Source organism: Bombina bombina, chromosome 1, assembly GCF_027579735.1.
Source record: "Bombina bombina isolate aBomBom1 chromosome 1, aBomBom1.pri, whole genome shotgun sequence".
NCBI classification, from domain to species: domain Eukaryota; kingdom Metazoa; phylum Chordata; class Amphibia; order Anura; family Bombinatoridae; genus Bombina; species Bombina bombina.
In genome coordinates this window covers 1,445,440,013-1,445,450,536 of record NC_069499.1, presented here as the reverse complement: position 1 = coordinate 1,445,450,536, position 10,524 = coordinate 1,445,440,013, and positions in this window count along the sequence as shown.

Below are 10,524 nucleotides of genomic sequence, written 5' to 3'. Positions count from 1 at the left end.
ATATGGCCAAACTGGTGGCAAGTGGCATCTTGGCAGCTGCACGCTTGACTTTTCTCAGTTCATGGGCAGTTATTTTGCGCCTTGGTTTTTCCACACGCTTCTTGCGACCCTGTTGACTATTTTGAATGAAACGCTTGATTGTTCGATGATCACGCTTCAGAAGCTTTGCAATTTTAAGAGTGCTGCATCCCTCTGAAAGATATCTCACTATTTTTTACTTTTCTGAGCCTGTCAACTCCTTCTTTTTACCCATTTTGCCAAAGGAAAGGAAGTTGCCTAATAATTATGCACACCTGATATAGGGTGTTGATGTCATTAGACCACACCCCTTCTCATTACAGAGATGCACATCACCTAATATGCTTAATTGGTAGTAGGCTTTCGAGCCTATACAGCTTGGAGTAAGACAACATGCATAAAGAGGATGATGTGGTCAAAATACTAATTTGCCTAATAATTCTGCACTCCCTGCATATATAAATATATATATATATGTATATATATATATATATATACTGTATATATATATATATATATATACTGTATATATATATATATATATATATATATATATATATATATATATACACAGTGGATATAAAAGTCTACACGCCCCCTGTTAAAACGTCAGGTTTCTGTGATGTAAAAAAACGAGACAAAGATAAATCATTTCAGAACTTTTTCCACCTTTAATGTGACCTATAAACTGTACAACTCAATTGAAAAACAAACTGAAATATTTTAGGTTGAGGGAAGAAAACAAAAACAAATCTAAAATAATGTGGTTGCATAAGTGTTATAACTGGGGATGTAGCTGTGTTCAGAATTAAGCAATCACATTCAAAATCATGTTAAATAGGAGTCAGCATACACCTGCCATCATTTAAAGTGCCTCTGATTAACCCCAAATAAAGTTCAGCTGATCTAGTTGGTCTTTCCTGAAATTTTCTTAGTCACATCCCACAACAAAAGCCATGGTCCACAGAGAGCTTTCAAAGCATCAGAGGGATCTCATTGTTAAAAGGTATCAGTCAGGAGAAGGGTACAAAAGAATTTCCAAGAAATTAGATATACCATGGAACACAGTGAAGACAGTCATCATCAAGTGGAGAAAATAATCTCCCCCCAAGTCCTGTATTGTGTGTACAAATTATTTTAATTGTTGGTGCTTTAGTGCCCATGCCAACAGTTTGCCCGCTTTGTATCCTCCCTCATAAAATTTTGGTTAGTGAGGAGTGCTAGTCTTTGTGATTCCTCCTGTAGGAGGGTTTTAAGAGCTGATCTTGTGTTTGTGAGGGAGTGTTCTAAAAGGGTGTATTTGGGGTTTTGTTTATGTCTTGTCTCAAGATGAGATAAAGTATCTCCTTTATGGTACAACAGTGACATTACCAAGAACTGGATGTCCCTCTAAAATAGATGAAAAGATGAGAAGAAAACTGGTCTGGGAGGCTACCAAGAGGTCTACAGCAACACTAAAGGAGCTGCAGGAATATCTGGCAAGTACTGGCTGTGTGGTACGCGTGACAACAATCTTACGTATTGTTCATAGGTCTGAGCTATGGGGTAGAGTGGCAAAACGAAAGCCTTTTCTTATGAAGAAAAACATCCAAGCCAGGCTACATTTTGCAAAAACACATCTGAAGTCTCCCAAAAGAATGTGAGAAAAGGTATTTTGGTCTGATGAAACCAAGGTAGAACTTTTTGGCCATAATTCCAAAAGATATGTTTGGTGCAATAACAACACTGCACATCACCAAAAGCACACCATACCCACAGTGAAGCATGGTGGTGGCAGCATCATGCTTTGGGGCTGTTTTTCTTCAGCTGAAACTGGGGCCTTAGTTAAGCTAGAGGGAATTATGAACAGTTCCAAATACCAGTCAATATTGGCACAAAACCTTCAGGCGTCTGCTAGTGTCAGGCTCAACTTATTTTTTATCTAAAAGAATTAGAATGGTTGAGCTTAGTTATAAATGTGGAACACAACTGCTGGAATTCAGGTTAACAAAAAAAATAAAAATAATAATAAAAAAAAAAATATATATATATATATATATATATATATATATATATATATAACTGGAGAGGTGTATGGTTACAACATTATAATCCCAGGCAGCTGGTTGTACCATATAACCATTCAGCAGAATTTATTATATGTATAAGTTGGTTAAAGGTTCCTATTGCCACTGCATGTGTACAGAGTGCACTGGAAGTAATGTGGCAGGAAATTTAACCTAACAATGCAAATGTATATATCTGCAGCAGGTGTATAACATTTAAGTATAAGAAGTGAGTAAACATTGATATCCTATAGTAAGCTAGATGATATGCTTAACGATTAGATAAGTATACAAGTCAGGCTAAAGCTACTTGCAGACTGCAGCATGATTTGTGAGAAATGGATTGAGATAAGCAATTGGTGAAATAGCAGAGTTTAGTGAATACCCAGATGATTAGGAGGCTAACAGTATAGAAACAGACTTTATGCTGGCAGTCCATGACAATAAGGTTTGATAAGAGTAAGAGCTCACCGGTATGTAGAGAGACTTTAGTTGTGGCCATTCAGGAGGTGTAGGCTGTAGCGCTGTATTCCGAGGACAGCGTGCGTGGAGCGATGCAGGCGTGTAACGTCACCGATGAAGGAGATGGTGTGCTTGGGAGGAGTTAGTAATAATCATAATTTTTAAAATGGTATGATGTCTCTGTGAAAGTGCTGTTTGTGCTAATGTATAGTGATATAGTGTTGAAGCTGCTGGTATGTAAACCAAGATTTGAGTTTGTTGGTTAATTGCTTAGGTATTTGGTCTCAGGGCAACAATTTACTTTTGTGTAACACACAGTGTACAACACTATGTCGTAACTTATATTTGTCAAGAGGTCTCGATCTCTCGTTCGCAAATGGCAGTTCTGAAGATAAGTGTGCTAGTCTGTATTAATCTGTTCCATTCTTTGAAAATTTCTGCTAGTAAAGGATAATCTTGCAGATGTCTCCATCTATGATGGCTGGGCTTCCAGGCTAGAGAGCCCAAGTTACCCCTATGTAAGATAGTGGTGTCCAGACTGACCCAATCTTTATGGGGTGAGTTATGGCTGAAATAAATTAAATGTCGCTGGATCACAGCTTATCTATAGCGTGGGAGGTTGGGCAAGCCAAGGCCTCCTCTTTCGTGAGGCAGATAAATTATTTGTTTGTTTACCTGTGGTTTGATACCTCCCCATACGTATGTCTTAATTGCCTTCTGGATTCACAATAGAAATGTGTCTGGGAATGGAATAGGCAGGGTCTGGAATAAGTACAATAGTCTAGGAAGAATATTATTTTTTACTCTTCTTCCCAGCCAAGAAAGAGATTTATTTTTCCAAGTCGACAAGTCATGTGCTATTTCTTTTTCTAAGCGGGCATAGTTGGGGGGCCAACATATCTTATGTGGATGGCGTGAGGTAAATACCTAGATATTTTAGTTTATCCGTTCGGATTGGTTGTTCTCAAATTTTTGATTGTATCATTAGCAAGAGAGAGAGGAAGAAGTGCAGTCTTATTTTGACCAAAGAGAAAGTTGGATACTTTACTATATTTGTCTTACTCTGCTGGGGTAGAGGTTTCCAATGTTTTTTTTAGGGTTAGTCATCTGCGTAAATGGCCAGTTTACATTCTTTAGTATTTGCTACAATTCCTCTGATGGAAGTGTTTTCCTTATATGGTTAGCTAGGGCTTCTATCGTTAGGGCAAAACGCATGGTGAGAGAGGAATGACTTTCAGGTCCCAATGGTTATTTGGAAGGAGTCTGATAGAAGATCGTTCACTCATATGTTGGCATTGGGTGAGAAGTATAGCAAACACTATGTTCATGAATTGTTTTTTCAAATTTCATATTTGTCAGTATGACTTTTATAAATGCCTTTCGGTATCCGCAGAGATAAGAGCAGCTGAAATAGAGTTGGTTTCTGAGAAGGGTATAAATTGTTGGACTTTGATGGTATTGTCCCTTGCCTCTCTGCCTGGAATGAAGCCAACCTGGTCTGGTGATATCAGGTCTGGTAAGTAGCAATTAACTCTGTTTGCTAATTTTTTAGACAGTATTTTTATATCAGTGTTGAGTAAGGAGATAGGTCAGAAGTTTTCCAGTCTATGTGGTGTCTTGCCGGGTTTGCGTATGACTACTAAGTGGGCTTTAAGCCTAGTATGGGGTAGTGTTCCTATGTCCGATAGTTCATTATATATATGTTGTAGGTTGGGTATAAAGAGATCTATCTATGGCCTAGATTTAGAGTTGGGCGGTAGCCGTCAAAACCAGCGTTAGAGGCTCCTAACGCTGGTTTTTACCGCCCTCTGGTATTTGGAGTCAGTCATTAAAGGGTCTAACGCTCACTTTTCAGCCGCGACTTTTCCATACCGCAGATCCCCTTACATCAATTGCGTATCCTATCTTTTCAATGGGATCTTTCTAACGCCGGTATTTAGAGTCTTGGCTGAAGTGAGAGTTAGAAATCTAACGACAAAACTCCAGCCGCAGAAAAAAGTCAGTAGTTAAGAGCTTTCTGGGCTAACGCCAGTTTATAAAGCTCTTAACTACTGTGCTCTAAAGTACACTAACACCCATAAACAACCTATGTACCCCTAAGCCGAGGTCCCCTCACATCCCCGCCACTCGATAAAAAATTTTTAACCCCAAATCTGCCGACCGCCACCTACGTTATACTTATGTACCCCTAATCTGCTGCCCCTAACACCGCCGACCCCTATATTATATTTATTAACCCCTAACCTGCCCCCCACAATGTTGCCGCCAGCTACCTACAATAATTAACCCCTAATCTGCCGACCGCAAAGCGCCGCTACCTACGTTATCCTTATGTACCCCTAATCTGCTGCCCCTAACACCGCCGACCCCTATATTATATTTATTAACCGCTAATCTGACCCCCTCAATGTCGCCTCCACCTTCCTACACTTATTAACCCCTAATCTGCCGAGCGGACCGCACCGCTTCTATAATAAAGTTATTAACCCCTAATCCGCCTCACTCACGCCTCAATAACCCTATAATAAATAGTATTAACCCCTAATCTGCCCTCCCTAACATCGCCGACACCTAACTTCAATTATTAACCCCTAATCTGCCGACCGAATCTCGCCGCTACTGTAATAAATGGATTAACCCCTAAAGCTAAGTCTAACCCTAACCCTAACACCCCCCTAAGTTAAATATAATTTAAATCTAACAAAATAAATTAACTCTTATTAAAAAAATTATTCCTATTTAAAGCTAAATACTTACCTGTAAAATAAACCCTAATATAGCTACAATATAAACTATAATTATATTATAGCTATTTTAGGATTTATATTTATTTTACAGGTAACTTTGTATTTATTTTAACCAGGTACAATAGCTATTAAATAGTTAAGAACTATTTAATAGCTAAAATAGTTAAAATAATTACAAAATTACCTGTAAAATAAATCCTAACCTAAGTTACAATTAAACCTAACACTACACTATTAATAAATAAATTAAATAAAATACCTACAATTACCTACAATTAAACCTAACACTACACTATCAATACATTAATTAAATACAATACCTACAAATAACTACAATTAAATAAACTAACTAAAGTACAAAAAATAAAAAAAGAACTAAGTTACAAAAAATAAAAAAATATTTACAAACATTAGAAAAATATTACAACAATTTTAAACTAATTACACCTACTCTATGCCCCCTAATAAAATAACAAAGCCCCCCAAAATAAAAAAATGCCCTACCCTATTCTAAATTAAAAAAGTTCAAAGCTCTTTTACCTTACCAGCCCTGAACAGGGCCCTTTGCGGGGCATGCCCCAAAGAATTCAGCTCTTTTGCCTGTAAAAAAAACACATACAATACCCCCCCAACATTACCACCACCCACATACCCCTAATCTAACCCAAACCCCCCTTAAATAAACCTAACACTAAGCCCCTGAAGATCTTCCTACCTTATCTTCACCTCACCGGGTATCACCGATCGGTCCTGGCTCCAAAATCTTCATCCAACCCAAGCGGGGGCTGGCGATCCATAATCCTCCGGCTGAAGAGGTCCAGAAGAGGCTCCAAAGTCTTCATCCTATCCGGGAAGAAGAGGCGATCCAGACCGGCAACCATCTTGATCCAAGCGGCATCTTCTATCTTCATCCGATTAGGAACGGCTCCATCGTGAAGACCTCCAGCGTGGATCAATCTTCTTCCGACGACGTCCAACTGAAGAATGATGGTTCCTTTAAGGGACGTCATCCAAGATGGCGTCCCTCGAATTCCGATTGGCTAATAGGATTCTATCAGCCAATCGGAATTAAGGTAGGAAAATTCTGATTGGCCAATCAGATTGAGCTTGCATTCTATTGGCTGATCGGAACATGCAAACAGATGGTCAGCAGTAGGCAGCTTCACATATATATTTCTACATGGATGGGCAATAATATCTATCAATCAATATATATATATATATATATATATATAATTAAAGTTCTGCACAGTTGTAAGGTAGTGTACATTTTGTTTTGCTCAGAGCAGCAGCAGGTTCGCTCAGTTGTAAAAAACAATTAGAGAGAACATTGCTGTTTGCTCTAAAAGACTGGGGAAAGGGGGGCATACTTGGGACTTAGTTGTAAGTTTAATAGGACAGTAATTGCATTAGAAAGCTAGAAGGTCAGATAAGTGTGCTCCTTTCTTTAAAAAAAATAGGAAGAATAGTATAGTACTTTGCTCTGTTACACAAGTTAAACTATGATTGTGCCAAATGGGTAATGCCCATTGTGTGTGTGTGAGAGAGTTTGTGTCTTTGTGTGTGTGAGTGTGAAAGTGTCTTTATGTCTGTGTGTGTGAGTGTCTATATTTATGTGTGTGTAACTGTCTTTATACCTGCGTGTGTGTGTAAGTGTCTTTATGTCTGTATGTGTGTGTGTGTGTGAATGTAAGTGTCTTTATGTCTGTGTGTGTCTTTGTGTGAGTGTGAATGTGTCTTTATGTCTGTGTGTGTGTCTTGTCTGTGTGTGTGTCTTAGTGTGTGCGAGTGTGAAAGTGTATTTTTTCTGTTTGTGTGAGAGTATAACGCTGTCTTTATGTCTGTATGTGTGAGTGTGAAAGTGTCTATGTCTGTATGTGTGAGTGTGAAAGTGTCTATGTCTGTGTATGAGTGTGAACGTGTTTGCTTGTATTCGTGTGTGCATGAAAGTGTCTTCATGTGTGTAAGGGAGTATCTTGTGTGTGTATGTAAGAGTGTCAGTTTGTGTGACCGTGCAAATGCGTGTGTATTTCTATTTGACAAACGAACAGCTGTCACATTTAAATGATGACCTAGTAGTAATGACTCACTGAGCTACTGGGAACAACAGTTAATAAATCATCTGATTAAAGCCATCAATGGAAATAAGAGTTAACTCCTCTCCCTGCTCGCCCTCATCTGTCTTCTCTACCACCTCCTCCATTTTCTTCCTTGCTCTTCCTCCTCTATTATTTACTTTGGAAATTCAATGAAAAATAAAAAAGGCATGTTTCACCTTGACCCAAAAATATTATGGCTTCGGGGGGGGGGGGGGGGCGGGGTTGGCAGCAAACTTTTGGTGCCTGGGGCAGCACAAAACCTAAATACGCCACTGTGTGCATCCCTTTGGTATAATAGGTTTATGTATTTTTGTAGTTTACTAAAGTAGCCCTTAATTTCTTTCATGGCCTCTTTAATGCCCTCCTTAGAGGACAGACTTTTCAAGTCCACTTTAGTGATATGCTGTATGTTAAAGTTGCAGGGCTATCATTGTGGTGTACTGTAACAATTGTTCTTTGATCTTGATGTGATTCTGCTTGCAGCATTGAGGTGTCTGTAGTTTTTAGGAAATATTTAAGGGTTTCGGGTTTATTTCACATTCCAATGTTCTTCACATAGAAGTATATGTTCTATTTATTCATAAACTTTAATTGCACTCAATCTATTACATTTACTTTGAACAAGAGCAATCTAACTTACGCACAAATGTAAAAACCCGATTTCGCACGTGAGCAAATGATAGCACTTCCCTCGTAACCTGACCCTATATGTGCATGCTCTTGAGAATAATGGATTGAGTCATCAATTAACAAAAAACAGCTGCTTATGGGGCTGTGTCTAGGCAGCGGCCATGACAGGCTTCAAAAACTAGAAGCTTTGTCCTCAAAGTGGATAATCCATCATTTATCTGCAAATTTATCACACATCCTGAATATTAAGCCATATAAATAAGTACATAAAGATGTGATGAATAGATATATGTCCATATTGATAAGCTACAATCAATTTGGAGCCCTAGACTGGAACGTTAGAAGCTGAGGTGGCAGCAAAGAACTATTGAATCTAACACCCCCACCGGGTCACCTCGTTAAAGAATATTACAGATAACATCTAAAGTTGCCAGAGCTAAATTGCTCATATTTATATCATTTCTACCATTGACGGCAAAAGCACTGCGGAATCTATTACAATAGCAGCCACGTGGGAGGAAAAACTAATCTGGCTGTTGGACACCTACTTTGCTAGTATGGAGCACTCGCTAGCTACCTCAGTTCCATCGCTGTCATCTCCTCATCGGTATATTGCAGACAACCAATCGAGAATAGGTGAGAGTGCTGAACTTGTTGAGAGAGATTACATGGTTGCTGCTGAAGGGGAAGATAATCCTTTACTTACCCATACTAGAACTGCAAATGACCACAAGGCTACCCTCTCCCCTGATGTAGAGGATATGGAGAACGCACAAGTGCAGGAGATATTTGTGTGTGATATGCTGGTTACACCGAGTACACTACAATCAACACAGGCTTATACCAAATTAAATTCCAGAGTGGCCGCTCCGAACTCACCAGCAGCAATCAATCCACGACTCTCACTACTGAAGTCAGACGCCACAGACAAAAGTATACGGCAGCAAAGAGAGACATCACATAGGCAGGGTTCGATGCCAGTTTAAAGGTAGACAACCAACTGCAGATAAATGTAGAGAGTTAACTGAGGGAGATTTCACCAAACTAGACTTAGAGGTATAAGCCTGTGATGAGATAGAAGTTCAGCAGCATAGCAGTGGTTTTAAAAGAAGATATTTTTTTCATCAAATTAAAACAAAAGTACAGAACACAGACAAAACACTGATGCATTTCACGCTCTAGTGGCGCTTCCTCATAGACTAATGGTGTCATGTTGTTAATGAACTTTGGGGCATTAAAGAGTTAATGTGTAAGATTACCTGGTGCCATTATATAAGAAAGCATGAGGTTTATCATCATTAGTCTATGAGGAAGCTCGACTAGAGGGCACGGAACGCATCAGACAGTTTGTCCATGTTCTGTACTTTTGTTTTAATTTGATGAAATTAATATCATCTTTTAAATCCACTGCTGTGCTGCTGGACTTCTATCTCAACAAAGGCTTATACCTCTAAGTCTAGATTGGTGAAATCTCCCTCAGTTGACCCTACCCTAGATACACAACCATATACCGCTATAATGATAAATGCTGGGAACTGCACTTACACTCTTTTATTGGAAGTGCCGATAAAAATGTACCACTACTTATTTTTTATTGACTGTATCAAGACTGTAAATGGGGAAAATACCCTACTTAACAACAGATACCAAACCCTACCTTTTGTACAAGAGACCAGCACATCGGATAACAAGACCCTTGCAGAGCTAATTAAAATGGATTCTCCAGGACAGTTCTCTTTTCTCCTTGCACATTGCCCTGGACCCCCATGGAGGCAGTTGAGTACTCATAGTTCCATGATATCAGATCCGCTGCTAAGTGTGCTTTTGTGGATAGCCTTGCTCTGTAAGCTAACGAAGATTAACTAAGAAATTTGGAGTAGACCTTTATTATTTCTGCAAACACCCTGATTGATAATCATTTTAAGGTAGCCACTGTCTGCCTTTGTGTAATATATTAGTAATCCACCTGATTTATAGTTTGTGTTATGTACCCTTATTAAAAAAATAACAAGAGAGCATATGTGCTGTTTTGCATGCTATACATATTGTGACCTAGTATAAAAATGAATTTATAATTGTAGTCATATGCCTGACCGCTATTGTTGATATATGCTTATACATAGTTTTAGGAAAATGTTCTGTTTGGTTGCACATCCTTGTTGATTGGATAATCCAACCATTTCTCATTGCTCCATACATACCATACTGTACTTTTTATCTGAGTACTAATAATCAGTTGAGCTTTAGGGATAACTGAGTATTTATACAGGGAAAATATAACATTCTTATACATACACATCTACGCCTAGAGTTTTGTCGGTAAAGACCAGCGGTGCTAACGCTGCTTTTTTTCCCAGTGCACCCTTAAGACAACACAGGTATTTTGAGTTGTCTGAATGGCTGCATCAGAAAAGGGAGCGTTGAGCATAATTTAGCTCCACTTCTAGTCTCAAAACCAGCGTTGCCTATGCTAGCGGTAAGCTGGAAAAACATGCTTCTGCACGATATCCCTATAGGAAACAA